This window comes from Lactuca sativa, chromosome 5 (genome assembly GCF_002870075.4).
Source record: "Lactuca sativa cultivar Salinas chromosome 5, Lsat_Salinas_v11, whole genome shotgun sequence".
Lineage (NCBI taxonomy): Eukaryota > Viridiplantae > Streptophyta > Magnoliopsida > Asterales > Asteraceae > Lactuca > Lactuca sativa.
In genome coordinates this window covers 348517734-348535041 of record NC_056627.2, presented here as the reverse complement: position 1 = coordinate 348535041, position 17308 = coordinate 348517734, and the positions used below count along the sequence as shown (strand labels likewise).

The window sequence follows — 17308 nt, the reverse complement described above, 5'->3', positions numbered from 1 at the left end:
TTACCAACTTGACGACAGGGAGATCCGGGTCTTGAAGATGCATCTCATATTTTGAATTCTATTGTAAGTACTGGAATAACAATATAGACTCACGAATGAACTGACTCTGTTGGAATTATCTGTACTAGAAAGAGTAAATAGAATCTCCTAACTATTCCTATAATAGTTACTAGTGTCACTACTAGAAAAACAGCCTTTTACGACGCGCAAAACACGACGCTCTTTGATTTATGTTACGCATTAGAGAGTGACATTAAAAAAGTATCATCTCTTCAAAAATTTTAAGGATTTATGTCGCGCATTACTGAGTGCCTTTAAATTAGTGTCTCATGTAAAAATATTAAAAACACGGAAGGCACTTGTGCGTCATCTGTGAATGTCGTTTTATATTTTTTTTAAGAAACGCGCGTGTCCGAGGGAAAATGAAATCCCCCAAAATTTTGAACACCCGCCATCCTCTTCCTGTGTACTCTCTACACCCGCCAAATCGATTTCATTCTCTCCCTTCCTTCTCTCTGCAACCCCTTCCTCTGCGATCGACTTTCACTTCCTTCTCTGTGTAAACCCTAATCAAACATAACGCATTTGCAATGGTAATGTCTTCTTTCACAAAATAGACGATTGAGCGAAGAACTAGGGCTTCTGATGAATCGAACATCACCAACAATGATAGCTACCCATAATAATTTGTTTTTTCTCTCGGACTCCACCATTTGTTTTTTCTCTCTTTACGATTGATTTTTCTTACCCACCGACTCTCATTCACTCCCGTGATCCTCATCTTTCCTGTTTCACCATATCTATCAATGGGTATGTAAAGATTACAATGGCCCTAAACTCAACTTTTCTCATTGTTTATGGCAAAATATCGAATCACCATAAAAAATTATAGAATGTCTGAAGTCTTGTTGTTATATTTTTTTTGCACACCTTGAATCCTTTAATCAACACTCTTTTTTTGCACCACTTCCAGGAAAACGATGCATCCAATCGACACGACCCGACCTTAAATGCACTTCTTCAGACAAAAAGGGTGTATATACATACCATATTCTCTCCATTCAAGATTGGTCCGGTTCAATTGTACTTTCCCTCTTTCTCTCACAGGTAACGTGATTGATCTTTTTTTTATTTTGTTTCTGTTCTTCATCATTTTCTTCCTTTCTGAAATTAGGGCTTTTGATAGCTAACGTGATTGATCTTTTTGTATTATTGATTTTGTGTAACAATACTCTTTTTTGATTCTTACATGAATCAGGGTTTCATTTTATTCATAGCTTCAATCAATTTTGACTATTTGGTTTTCATTTTATTCAATGTTTGATGATTGTTTTTTCATTTACTTTATGTAATAGTGTTTAATTTCATTAGATTAGTTGCTTTTTATGTTGGAAATAATTACATGGTGAGAGATGTTGATAAATGTGTGTGATGATGCCTAATAGGTGTATGATGAAATGCCAAGGAGAAGATGTCCTGGAAGACAAGCTAAGTATTGTCTTTTCTTGAGGAGGAAAGTATATACAATGAAGTGTACATGAAGCCGATTAAGGACATGTCTGTGACTTTGTTGTCTTCCACTAACCACATCATCAGGCCAGTTTGCAGATGGGTCGATGTTCAACCCACACGCTCTTGGATGTGATGGGGTTATAGAGCCACTTAGTATTCTTGATCTAGGACCAGGACTACTCATCCTAGGACTAGGTATAGGTGGGCATTCAGAGTTGCATCGACTATGTTTCCAGAATAACTAGGTAGACATGTCTCAACCAACCGAGTTATGAATTGAGTTGTTACCTGAACCGAGACTAGAGCACTGAACCGACTCAAGAAAACTGGCATCGGCATAGAACGAAACTGAATCAGGCCAAAAAGAACCTTCTCACATCTCCTACTCTAAGGTATGCTGTCCTTGCCTAGCTTTTTGACCTAAGTTAGTGATACATCCTCGTGTTTTTCTTTGGACTTGGGGTTGATGATAAACAAGTTGACGAAGAATTCTAGGAAGAATTGTTTACTGAACGATTTGAAATCCCAATCTGTTTATATTTTCTTATTTGAGTTTTTATTTTGAAACACAATTATTTTGAAAAAAAAATACTAATTGATAAGTTAATGGTTACAGATCGTGCATTATCTAGCTCATTCTTACTTTTTATCTCTTCTGCGCTCTTAATTAGCTATTGATTCTTACTTTCGTAATTGATCTACTTTTATGCCTTATGATGTTCCAGATATCTACTGGAAGAACGAGCACAGGTTGATGTGTTCTGGTGAGGCTTGTACTGCTGCTGAGAGAGATCGATACGAGAAATCGGTAATTGTTCTTCTAAACCCTAACATCTAATCGTTCATTTGGGGTTTTTAACATCTATATAGAATTTATTGCATCTGTCGAACATATTTGGTTGGAATTAGCCAATCAGGTACCAATCTCAAGCCCTTAGATCTCCAGGTTCCAGGTATTTTTTTTTTGTTTTTGTTTTTGTTCATGATTTCTTTATAAACAGAAAACATTCAATACAGACATGAGTTATTTATTTATTTTTTCAAATTGTTAACCATTATATTGTTTTAATTTAATCTACAGTCAAAGTATCGATACAGTGAAGGGACTTTTTGGCATTGACCTTGTTAGCAGGTATGCACTTGTTGCATTTACTTTACATAACATTTTCATGTATTAAATAATGTATATGGTATCAAATATTTTATTTTGTTTGACTTTATGTTGACTTTGTAGGGTGCATTGTGCTGAGAGTGGTGAAGAAAGTTTAGAAACAGAGTCAATTTATTCTCTTAAATGCCACATATCACATGAAGTCAATCATTTGCATGAGGGGCTGAAACATGTAATTTTTGTTATTCACATTTATGCTTTTATTATTCTACTTATTTGATCATATCATAATTAATTATTGACTTATCTTATTTAGGGGCTGAAATCAGAGCTTGAAAAGGCTTCTCCTTCTTTGGGTCTGTATAAGACGTGGACATGTCGTATTTAAAGCAACAGGTGATTAACAATTATTCATTTATGTGTGAGCATACCCGTTTTATCTCATGTAATAGGGCACATAACAAATTTTTATTTTTTCTATAATTATATGGAAGTATTCAGGCTACTTTTATAGATACTGTCAGTGCACTTTCTAATGGAACAAAAACCAGAAGCCCCGAACATTTTGCAAGTCCAAGGGAGATTCTTATTGAGATTAAGAGTATTGGAATTTATCTAGAGCTAGTGGTTATTAGATGAAGTCAACAAAGTCTACATTGGTTAGTTTACTAATATAAAATAAATTCCCTTTTAATGAATTTATATCTGCATAAAGTATTTATTTAATGTGCTTAATGAAATATGGGTGATTTTATATATTTAGGCTTGGTGTATGCTTCTGTTTGGGTGTTCGGATAATAAAACGGATATCATAGTTGCATCTTTGACTACAGGTGACTTGAGACTGATCAAATTCATATTCTCAAGAATTGAGATTAAAACAGAGATAATTTGGTTTGCATGTAGAAACTATCCTGAGGGTACAATCAATGATATGGTTGAAGATGTTTCTCAACCTTGTTTAATTAACATGATTTATGTAATAGGACAGTCTGTTGGTGCCCATATATCTTCTTGTGTACTATTTTAGTAGGCTATTAAGGAATCCAAATGAGAGACCATCTATGTTTTATTTATTTATTTATGTGATTAGGTGGAACTTGAGTCTATGAGGACAGAGTATGGAAATGCTTAATTAAAATGTAGTGCAGCTAATGAACGTTCCAAGTTATTGGCTTCTGAGGTTATTATTTATATAAATGTTGTATTGGATTTTACTGCAAGAAAAGTAAATGGTTTGAAAATTTATTTTCATAGAACATTGGTTCAGGAGAAGAATATCTAGCCTGGAGAAGGATTACCAAGGTCTGCATGCAATTCACTGTTGATGCTCTACAAGACGGTATTTACTTGAAAGGATTTTTTAATTTAAGAAATTGTCAATTATTGAGTTATTGTAAATGCAAAATTTGGCTCATTCTGTTTTGTTATTGGTCAGAGAAAAAGGTGTTGCAATCTATGCTTCAAAAAGCTCCTGTAATTACCAATCCAGTAGATATTAAAAAGCCTCCAACTAATATAAAGAAAGCATCAACTTCTACAGATGATCTTGGTATGTGATTAAGTTGATTTATAAAAAATTCTTATTACGTGTCATAGGAAGTTAACTATATTCAGTAGTTAGAACTGATAATGTTGTTGATTGATGGAGTAGACGAGAGATGAAGAAGATACTACAACAGCTGTTGGCTTCTCAAAGTATGAGTATGGTAAGTGATACCAATAATAATAATATCCCACCAAGAAATCCCACTCCTCCTACCAAGTCTAATTGATTTGGAAGAATTATGTACTAGTTCAAAACTTCTGAGTATGCTCGCCTAGATAAACTTCCTTTCATCCGTCCAGTTGGCCTCCAGTTAGCATCCACCGAACTCCCTAGATCTGTACTGAGGGTGGTTAGGGATTATTATGTATACTCCAAGGGGGTGAAATGAAATTTGAAAAATGAAACTCATAATCATACATACCTCTTTGATTTCATATACATACCTCTTTTATTTTAGGCTTTATTTTTTTATAATATAAACAACATACGATTTATGCTTTATTTATGGGTACAGTTTGCTTCCGGTGAAACCATGACGAAATGCTTGAGCTCTGTATGTTTTCTTGGAACCTAACTTTTATCATTTTCATTATTTACAGCAAAACAAGATTAATAATTGACCTTTTTTGTTTATAATTATAAATTATCAGGGTGTTCTTTCTCAGAGGAGATCTAGCTTTCACGGTAACCAATTCCCTCTAGCAGTTGAAGCTGCTAGAAAAGCTCTTATTCGCAGTAGAAACTTCATGCAGAATCAACCAATGACTTCATATAGACTAAGGCAAGTTGTGTGTTTTTCTTTAATAACAAGTTGTAGTTCATCTCTTATTGCTGCAATAATTTGATTATAAATGTTGTTAGTTTGGTTTGATGTGTAGGCATCACTAAATATTAAAAAAAAAAGTTGGCACCGATACTACATCAAAGGTAAAACTTTCATCTTTTTATTAATTTTAGTTTGCCCAAAGTCCAAATAACAAACGAGGATATTTTTGTAATTTAACAGGAAAACGACACCCCGGATGTAGCGGTTACTAGACTATTTGCATGTGCAAAGAAAGACACTTCTCAATATGGCGATTATGGAGCTTTCACTAACTGCTTGCAACAGTTGCCACCAGAAGGACAAATTTAGGTATTCACCTTATTTCATTTATTCACATAATATTAAAAAGCATCTTTTTTTTTTATTGATTTCTCTTTATTTTCTTAGGCAACTGCTGCTGAAGTCCAAACTCTGCTAGTTTATAGGGGATTGACTTAGTTCTTGTAGTACAACTTGGTGATCAGGTTTCTCTCTCTCTCTCTCTCTCTCTTTCTCACATTCTGAAAAATCTACTCGATTATAGAATTTTTTCTATTATATTTTGATTCCTACCTTCTCTTTGATTTCAATATTCTGGATTTAGCATCTTCTGTTGAGGTTATTCCTACACTTTTTGCATTCAAGTGTATGTCTCCATCAGGTAATTAATTTTGATCATGTATCTTTATTGCTATTAAACACTACTATAGATTATAGAATCCTGATACATTAGTAATAATCATTCTTAATGTTTTCAACTATTAAACACTACTATAGAAGAAGAGGACTCTGTTGTGTTTACATGCAACACACTGGTAGGTGTATCTTGTAATTTGTTGATGTATATTTTGGGCTAAATGCTACTTTCATTTTTTTAGGAGGGAAAAAGATAAAGACCTGACGTTACAGGTAGTAACCACTGAAAGTTAGGCTACCATGAAATTGGTATGTAACTTAACATAGGTTGTTCTAATCCTTTAATTACAAGAAAATGTATATTTTTATGATTTAGTTCGAAGGTTTGTTACTTTATTTTGGGGTATTTGTGGGAAAAACAAAGGGAAGATGAGATACAGGGATTGGAATTGAGATTAAGGTTTCATGAGGCTGTAGTAAAGAGGCTTGAGGGTGTGGACAAAGTGAGAGAAGTTGAAGGAAACCCTGATTTTTCCAACAAGGATGTCGGGTGAACTCAACAACCACCAATGGTTAGCAGAAGTGGGTTGAAGAGCTGACATGGATATTAGACTTTGAAAAACATTTGAGGGTATATTCTTTTATATTTCTTGTATCTAGTTAGTTTGTAAATTTTTGTTACAACTTTTATTGATTTGTTTTATCTTTCCATGGAACGATTATTTGTATGACATTAAATTTATGCAATGGATTCTATTTTTTTATATCATATTTTATTTTATATTATGAAACATTAAATACAAATTTAATTTGAAAATAAGTAAATCTATAAATAATATTTTTTTTAAATGCAAATTTAATATAAAAATTAATAAATATATACTTTTTTTAAACATTTAAATTTACGATACGCAAAAATGTGTGTCATCTTCATTTATGACATGGCCTTTCTTGACAGGGGCTTTCTTGATACGCATTGCGTGTCATTAACACGCGCGTCGTAAGGTTACGACACGCGAATGCGTGTCGTCTTCCTTTATGACAGGGCCTTCCTTGATACGCATTGCGTGTCGTAAACGCGCGTCGTAATTGCGCGTCGTAAATGAGCGTCGTAAATGCGCGTCGTCTATAGACGACGCGCAAAAGCGCGTCGTCTCTCTTTATGACAGGGCCTTCCTTGACACGCATTTGCGCGTCGTCTGAGCGTTTTACGACGCGCAATGAGCGTCGTAAAAGGCCTTTTTTCTAGTAGTGTGTCTCTGATCTATGAATGATGAATGGAAGGATGCCCTTGCTACCCAAGGGAAATGAACTGGTCGATGGAAACCTTTATGTCTATATATGTATACATGATATATAACTAATGTTTAAACGACCTTCGGACGGATAACTGATACCCACCAGGCCACATCCCACCGAGGAAAAGGAAATAGGGCGAACTAGCCTTCTTAAGTCTCTTAAACATTATTTATATAACTATACAAATAAAGGCATGCATCTAACGAAAGATCTATGAATGATGAATGGAAGGATGCCCTTGCTACCCAAGGGAAATGAACTGGTCGATGGAAACCTTTATGTCTATATATGTATACATGATATATAACTAATGTTTAAACGACCTTCGTACGGATAACCGATACCCACCAAACCACATCTCAACGAGGAAAAGGAAATAGGGCGAACTAGCCTTCCTAAGTCTTTTAAACATTATTTATATAATTATACAAATACAGGCATGCATTTTAACGAAATAAAAACATAGAAGAAAACTCTGATGAAAACCTTGGAAAACCTTTACACATAAGAAAATTTACGACTTGATGTCAGTTTGTAAAACAAGTTTGAAAATCTTTGGAATCCTTTGAAAAGCCTTTCATAACAACTTTGAAAATGATTTGTATAAAATAGATTAAGTGAAGAAAACCTTTGGAAAACCATGAACAAGAGTTGAAAGTGAGATTGGAAAATCTTAAGCTGGATAAAACAATATAACATGCGTAAATCCATTTTGCTATACAGTTATCAATCACATGTGATTTATCTAATAACTTTACAGTTCAACTTGTATTACCCCCCTATAAAAGCATTTAAAAACGTTTAAAATGTTAATTCAGGGGTATGAACTCACCTGCTGTAAGTGGATCGGATGGAGGTGTCGGTTGGGTGCTCGGTGTCAAGTGAAGACTTGAACACACTTAGTGACCTATTAACATATGGTGACATATGTTTACATACAATTAGTGTTTATAATACTAATTAAACATGTATAAGCATCCTAGTGTGCGGAAAACACTTTGGTCAAGTGCTAGGAGGCTATTGGGTTGCAATAAGGGAGTGTATGGCCTAGTTAGGGAGTTTAATCTTCAAGAGTAAACTCTTTATGGAGTTTTCGGACCTAAGACCATATCCCCACGAGTTTAAGGTCGTAAACTCATGGGTGGTGTGTTCTTGGATGTTTTAAGGTCTTATATCACTCGTAGAATTAGGCTAGGTTCAAATCTAGGGCATATGAAGGGTTTAAGGCTCCAAATGGACCATTTAAGGGAGTTCACGGCTGTAAACCTAGAGTTTACGTCCGTAAACTCTCACTTGGTCATTCCCTTCATGAATTAAGGTCTTAAATGAAAGGGTATAAAGTTCTATGCATTTTCCAAGTCAAATGGAGAAGTTAAGGCATCATTTGGCCTCATTTTGGGAGTTTACGGCCCATGGACCAATCCTTGGGGGGTTTACGACCGTAAACTCCTAGGTCCTTGGTTTCTTTGATGTTTAAATCCCCTGCTTCATTTGTGGTTGATTCTAGACATTTTCCCAAGCCATAGGAGGTGTTTAAGGGCAAGTTTAACACCTTAAAAGGTGTTCACGGCCCATGAAGAGGGGTTTACGGTCCAAGAGTGTTCTTGGGCCGTAAACTCATATTTACTCTCCATATGATATGATTGTGGGGTTCTAAGCTCATACATGCAAGTCTACAAGTCATATCTAGGCCCTATGAGTGATTTAGAAGGGTTTTGGGGCTTTAAAACCCCACTTATGGGCGTTTATGGTCCAAGAGTGTTCTTGGGTCGTAAACACATGATTTTGCCTCTTTTGGATGTCTTAAACACGAATTTGCATGTTAAATGAGCTAAACAACAAGTTAGGGTAGATCACTTACTAGTTTGGGGCTCGAAATGGGCGGTTTTTGGATCGAAAGCAACTTGTAGAGAGAGAGAGAGAGAGAGTAGAGAGAGAGTGAAAAGGGTGTAAATGAGGTTTACTCACCCTTATATAGGGGTTTGAGTTTGTGGCTCGGTGGAAATCTACCCGATACTGATGTTAAACGGGGCTTTTGGTCGCACCCGATTAAATGGTCGTAATTTGACTTGGTTGTAACTAAAATTTTTCAAGGGAATATTGAGGGTGTCTCTAATTTGTTCCAACCCTTATGAAGTCATAATAAAATCCCTATTTAATTAACCTAATCCAAAAGGTTAACGGACGATTAATAAAGCGAGTTTTATTAACGGAAAGAGAGGTTAAAATGACGGGATAAATTTCGGGTTGTCACATTTGGGCCTTCGGAGTGTGAGTCGGACCTTGGGTTTGGAACCCAATTATTAATTGGGTATTGTTTGATGTTAACAGTTCGAGAATCTGCCAACCAGCAGCTGGAGTTTTATCTGTGGGACTTCAGCAGTGCCAGGTGAGTTATCCTCACTATACTCAAGGTTCTAAGGCACCAAGGGCGGCCCTTTGGATTGTTATCTGGATATGTTATGCTAGTATGATCTGTTAGATCGGTATCCTAATAGGTAGGATAGTATTATGTGGTATGTGGTATGATCTGTTAGATTGGTATCTTGGTAGATAGGATGGTATTATGTGCTATATGGTATGATCCGTTAGATCAGTTGTTGTCTATAGACTACTATGTGATTATCTATTATATGTGCACATGTTTGTTTGGTGGTTGAGGCTTATCTGCTTTGTGCGGAGACCAATAGACCTGGGCATTCCAACCTGTTGGTTGTGGGCCGTGAGTATTCCATCCCGAGGATTATTGGGCTCATAGTATGTGGACATTCGAATCTGTTGGTTATGGGCTTGGGGTATTCCATCCCGAGGATGATTGGACCCATAGTATGCTAGTATTCGAACCTGTTGGTTGTGGGCCTGGGGTATTCCAACCCGATGGTTTACTGGACCCATAGTATGTTGTTTATGATTATATGTGTATTGTTGTGGGTATGAGTATTTTGGGGGGAACTCACTAAGCTTTCGGGCTTACAGTTTCAATTTATTGTTTCAGGTACATCAGGGGATCATGGCAAGGAAAAGGCGTGACCGTACACATCCTCATGTTTTGGACTTATGGTTTCTGGGAGACTCTGATATAGACTATTTTGAAAACAAAATTGTAATAATTATGGGTTTTTAAATGTTTTAAAAAGTTCAAAATTGGCTTAATTTTTATGGGTGTTACAGAATCGGGTTCAGGAATTCCGGGATCATTCCTAAGGGCAGTTACTTCGAGATTGTAGAGAGAGTGTATGAGAGTCTTGTGCATAAATGATCTACCTAACCTCTCTATTTAAAGTCATGGGTTTGGGGTGTGCACGACGCAAATATACACGCATGTCGCACGTGATCATCGTGGCTCCATCCAAAGAATGCCACGTGTCACTTCCCAAAGTACGATGTTTTTTTAAGTTAACATTAAATCTATAAAATGTTCATTTGAATAAGGATAAAAAGGTCATTAGTTTTCATGATGTAAGGAAACAATAGTTACTTTAGAATTTCAAAGTATAATGTCTTGATAAGAAACAAAAGAAAGTACAATGTTGTAATTGGGTAAGTCTTTCAAAGTACAATATTGCATTCAGTTATTTAAATTTATTGCATGACGAAACGAATATTATTTTTGTAGGTCCACCGGTGTTGCTCTTCCTACTATATAAACTACTGGTCGGTCAAATAATTATGTTTTAAATGCATATAAATATGAGATACAATGATATGTTACTAATTTCAGCATTCATGATCTATGCATGAAGATTATTTTGAAATTAGCATTTATTTATTTATTTATTTATTTTGTGTAATGGCAACATAATTTATTGTTTTTTATAACTCATATAAATAATTAATGTGCTATATATTTTTTTAACCATAATAGATATACTAGATTATGACCCGCGTAAAACGCGGAGAACATATAAAAATATACATATAAAGGTATACAAAGTTGGTACTATAAAAAAAATTTAAAGTAACATAAACATATTTAGTATTATTGGTAACACTGAAATGTCTGAAAAAAAACAATGAAACACTTGAATATCTATAATCGTTGAATGATCTCTTTGTAGACATAATTTTTTGTTTTATTAGTTGGACGACCATCGTCATATATGAGTACTTTAAATCATTTTTCACTTGTGACACGAGAAACAAAAAAACATATAACTGGCAATGAGTGAAGACGGGCCTACACAAATATAATCCAACATTTGATAATTATTGTCATTGACTTTTGTTAATGGCCATAACAAAATAAACAACTATGGGGAATTGTCTCCGCTAAAAACGGAATGAGATTCTTTTATTAAACGGAGTTAACTTCATGCAAGGTATATAAGTAGTCTCGTTGAAGAATCTAGCATATCTGATTCAGGCTTCAATGACGTGTCTTCCAATCCTAACAATATGTAACCTAGTACCATTGCATAGTCCTTTGGTTTGTTCGATATTACGAAGTAACATGACTGGAACACATATTTTTAGTGTAAGTTTATGGTTGGAAATTCTAGACACCTTAAAATCATTCAACACAACTGAAGAGTAGATTGATTCCTCAAGAAAATCTGGTAACTCTATCTCACATAAAGAGTTTGAACTCATATATGTTTTCCCTTCATCTTTCATCAATCCTAAAATGTAGTCATTGGTAGCATCGAATTCTTCATTTTTAGGTACCAAAATAGCTTTATCTTGAAAATATGATGGATCATCAAGATGGTTTTCAAATGATGGATAAATGGTGGATACAATTGAATGAATATGGTCACCTGTAGAGCGAACAACGTCTTCTGGAAATTCCACTTCAACTTCACCATCATTAGGGCCACCAGTATTACCTTCACTAATTTTAAGAATTCACTCATCAAATGCTTTTGTCTCGTCCAAATCATTAGTTAAACAACCAAACTAAAGCCTCATGTTTACGGTTAAATGTAAAACTGTACATTCACGCCATAATTCAACAGGGGAAGGTAAACAATTTATGATATACCAAAATAATCAAATGCATATCAACTCGATAACATTAATTGAAAATGTTCAAGGTTTAACGTTGGAAGTTTGATGTACAATTTAGGAATTGATTTTAGATTTATTACAGTTCAAAGTTCATTGTCTGCTTTGGATGATTACTCAAATTACATTGCTAATCTCAGTGGGGGTCACTAATATGGTTGATGGTCTGATCTTGGTCGATGTGATGTGTTATTCTCAATCATGAAATCAATGTGGATAGTCCGCAGACCATGTGTTGAGTAATACCTAAGTGAAGCATTTTAACACATTTAGAACAACATAAACCCATTAACTTGCATGGGATAGTTGGGTAGGGCCAATCAACTATTACAGGAAGACCTTATTATAGTAACTTAAGAACATTAGGTTATGAATATGCAACATTGTTTTGTATATTGATCACAATCGTTCTAGTAAAAAAAATCTTTCAAATGTTTCCTAGTAATGATCATTAGAAAGTACAAAACATATCAAATAACATTTTAGTTTTATTACATCTCGAAGTTATTTCATATGCTATTTTGAGAGCATCTAAATGGTGTGTAAGCTACTAAAATGAATAAAGATTTTGAATAAATTCGGTTAGTCAAAACTGAGTTTTTCTTTTCCTTGTTCGAGTCGTCATATCAGGATTTTATCCTTTTCCAAATAGATTTTTCTACATATGTTCATCAAGGTATGCATTCAAGGAATCTACCTGTAGTTAAAGAATTCCAAAAAAAGTTATTTTTAAAAGTACAATGCTATTAATGAATTTTTTTTGCAAAGTTCAACGCTATTAATGAAAACCGTTTCCGAAACACTGTCCTACAAATGAGCTTCAATGTTGGAAAACATGAAACGTTTCAATATCATCTAAAAACATTCCAAAATAATATTTTTTTTAAAGTACAATGACGTTAATAAACTTTTTTTTTTTTTTTTTTGCAAATTTCAATACTAAAAACAAAATTTCCCTATAAAATTATCATATTAATGACCTACTAATTAACATTTAAATTTATATACTACATAAATGGTTCACTTGTGAACAAAAATACATAAATGGTCCATATTTGAAATATTTTTTTTACATAAATAATCTATATGCGAAAGAAAATGAAAATGTACTTTCCATTAACAAAATGTTTTAAAAAAAATCCTATTAATGAGCTCTAATGTACATAAAAATACAATTTTTCTAGATTAGCAAAAAGAATACGAAAAAGTCCTTTTTTGAAACTACAATGCTATTAATGAACTTTTTTTCAAAGTTTAATGCAATTAATGAATATTTTGTTTTCTATAAGACAATCCTTTAAATGATCTTCAATATACAAAAAATGTAATTTTCCATATCAACTAAAAATAATTCAAAAGTCATTTTTTAAGAGTACGGTGCTATATATGAAGTTTTTTTTTTTCAAAGTTCAATACTAAAAGCAATTTTTTTCCAGAAAAGGTCCTAATATAAGGTTAAAAGAGCATATTGTAAAATACTTATCGATCTATATGAGCAAGAATTAAACATTTCCATCAATACCCAAAAAGGCATATAAATCATGCCTCATTCTGTAATTAATTCCAACGCCCCACAATGTGGAATCCTCTCAGTGGCAACATTCCAAAATTCAAACCACAATGAATAATCAATATAAAGAGAAGTTGTAATAAAAAATAATAATTGTCATCATCTTATACAAATATTATAGATTATTGGGGGTGTTAGATAAGGTAATAACTTGCCAACAAAAAAATACCAACACCTTGTAGACATCACCTGTACAACATTTAATAAATATACAAAAAACATTATATAAAATAAACTATGGTTATGATATCTCTTATAGGGTACATATGATTATTGAAATTAATGCCAACAAAAATCTTCAATATTTAAGTGGTTCTAAATACAACTATCCTTCAGTTTTAGGGTCCTTGACTTCACCCCACTCCCAACCAGAAATGGTCTCTCAAATACTTTAAAAAAACCTGAAAGATTAAAATATACACACAAAAAGATGAAAATGGTAAAATGAACTTTCAAATATAACAACAATATTTTATAAACAATACTACAAACAAGCTAGAAACATGCAAATAGATACGAAAGAACATCATAATTAGATTAAAACCATACACTCATTTAGTCTTCTATTTGTTCTTCCCTTATAAGAGTTTATAAAACATTTTCTATTATATGATGGATTTCTGAATTACTTTTTTGAGATATGTGAGATTGAAAAGAATGGAGCAACAAAGAAATGGAATGGATAGGTAATCGTAAAAGCAAGATAATAGAATAAGTATTTCCATTCCAGAAACATATTTGTGAGGCATGGAATAGAACAATGAAAATTTCATACGATTTTTATGTTATATATTGAAATTTAAATTATAAAGATAATCCTTCAGATATCTTTGTTTAGTTATTATTATGTAATTAAAAATGGTTTATATTGCAACTTTTATACTAATATCTTCTCTTATTGCTGAGAAAACCTTGATACCCACAATGTTACCAACCCTATTTTCAAGAGTGTAGGGTGTACCCATTTATCATTGAGAAAGTAAACTCAATAAAAAGATTCAAACCAATTAAATAAAAGAATAAGGTTGTGCAAGGTTCTTACTATGCTTCTTGGCATATGCCCAGACAACACAAGTTAACCAAAAAAACCCTGCTAATTAACCAAAATTAATCAATCCCAAACATTTTCCAATAAGATTTATCGATGTAATCTGTTTACATGGTATACTAAAACTTTGTCTTTTCTTTGCTATTGAGTCTAAAAGATGTTTTTTATAATATTAAAAAAGGATAAGTAATAATTTATTTATGAGAGCCCACTTTGTATTTTTAAAGATGTTTTTACAATAAATCAAAACACATATCACTACTGGGTTTTGTTGAGTTGTAGAATATGTGGATCACTCAATGGTATAAGAGTTTAAATTCCATCTCCAAATCCAGGAAGGGATCGAATGGGTAACGCATTATAGATATTAACTCGAGTATATCTTCCATTCACGACCTGGTAAGCCACAAAAAAATCATTGACTAAATGAATATACAAAAATGTAAAAATAAAAAAGAAAATCGACATAAACAAATTCACTACCTAATGGACATATCTTCCAAATTGAAACAATGGATGAGAGGTAGCGGTGCTGCTGTGTCCATCATTTTGCTCTCCAGATATCTATAACTTAAAAAATCAAAATCAACAAATACAGATCATAAGAACAAAAATCGAAGCAAATTCAGAAAATGTAACCATTATGGATTTAAACTTAAATCGAAAGGTTTTATAGATTGGAACTTCATAGTTGAAACAGAATAAAAGAAACATAATCTAAAACGTACCCAAAATCGATTTAAACTACGATCAAATTAAATTAGAATCCAAAGAAATTTATCTCTATATCATTCCTCCTTCTTTAATGATGATCGAACATAAGACTAGTCTACACAGATAAAAGCCGACATATATTCTGTTTCTTTTTTCCCCATTTTCTTCCCCTCTACAAAACTTAGGTTAGATAAATTATGTAAAGAAAAAAAGAAGAGAAGGTAGGGGTACTGGTAATGAGGGATGAGATGGGACATTTTTTTCATTTTATTTTTTGTGAGATTTAATTGTCATTAATACAATTCCTAATTTAATTCATTTTATTTTTGGTGAGATTTAGCTGTTATTAATAAATTTCCTAATTTAATTCATGTTATTTTTGGTGAAATTTACTTGTGATTAATAGACTTCCTAATTTAAAACATAATATATGTTTTATAAAATTTGTGAACAAAAATAAAAAGATTGACAAAGATGATGTCAGCAAATAATCCAATGGTGGAAAATATAGGATTGAAATGCAATCAATGATCCAGATTTCTTCAAGTTATAATTAAAGATTATCTTTTAATAATATTTAATGAAACTCATCATTTCTTTATCCTAATTATAGTGACTTGTTGTCAAGAAGCTTATGGATTACCAATATGGGATCTTACTCTAAAAACTACAATATCGTGTTAAAAGTATACAAAGCTAAAAATTGTGGGGATTTTCAATTCTCATTATTTATTTTTATTTTTCCCTCTAAATATTTGAAATTACAATGCTATTTTTAAGTCGTTCTTAGACGATTTAATTTTTATTTGTAGGTTATCACTTCACTACTAAGTATATCATTTTTGGCTACTTATATCATCAACACGCTAATAACTTTTCATTATATCACATTTTTTTTCATTATACCACTTATTATTATGCATTTTGTGACTTCATGAAAATTTTAGAGTTTGATTTGCAAGTATGTTGTTCCGAAACTGATATTTTTTTGGATCTACACCCTCATTTATAGTGGTGACATTGTTTCTGTGAGCATTTCAATTGAACTATTTAATGTTTTGGTTTATATATTTGATAGGAACCTAACGAGGATGACTTAGATGTGTAAGGCTATGATTTTGTATTAATTTGTGTTTGATAAATTTTATCCCACCGTATCATATAAATGATTTATACCATGTTTGATTTTAGCTATATTGTATAAATTTGTTGAAGACATAAAATATATTGAATATTTGGAAGGTTAAAATAGTCATTTAGTTTTATTCAAACTTTTTGTTTGGTTATAACAAAAAAGAAATTTATGCTAATTCAATATTTTGACCTTTTATTTTAATTATCATTGTTTTATTACTTAAAGTACTTAATTATTCGTCATTTCAATCATGATTTATCTGAATATATCGTTTTACAATTTATTAATATTCATTACTGATTACTTAATATTTTTTAACTATAGCAATGTACTTTCAAAGTACATTGCTATTTTCGAAGTAATTTGTTATTTTGTATTATCTTGCAACATATGACATTTTAATAAGATTTTTCAAACTATTTTTCAAGAAAATAGTAATAGGACCATTACTATCTAATATAACAATATATATTTTTAGTACAATGCTATTTTGAGTTATCTTATGAAAATAGGCAAATCTTCATTACTGAATAAAATAACCTGAATATAATGGTGTTGGTATGTCGGGGTTACATGAAGATCAAATAGTCATCCCTTTCAAAAGTGCTATATATGTAACATCTTATACATCTCACAAACACACTTCAATTCTTAATATACATACCCGATAACAAGGGCAATCCAAGCAGCCACATATGTAAGATGCATTTCATCAAACACATGTATTCCACATAATGGTTTTGTATACATGAAACCAAAAACCAATTTATATATATATATATATATATATATATATTTTGTCCATTACATTAATAGTATATTGCTGTAAAAGTACTTGATATATTGAAAGTGCATTGCTATATAAATTAGAATAAGTATATTGCTATTATGGTTTTCTTATTTTTTAATTTGGTTTTATTTTGGT

At 32.4% G+C, this 17308-nt stretch overlaps 1 long non-coding RNA gene across 1 annotated transcript; it reads left to right on the top strand.

The window, feature by feature from the left end:
• Positions 1-2435: 2435 nt before the first annotated feature.
• LOC111908656 (uncharacterized) lies at positions 2436-2875 on the top strand. The gene is made up of 3 exons (XR_002855942.3): positions 2436-2465; positions 2594-2644; positions 2747-2875. It is a non-coding gene; the product is annotated as an uncharacterized LOC111908656 (long non-coding RNA).
• The last annotated feature ends 14433 nt before the right edge of the window (positions 2876-17308 follow it).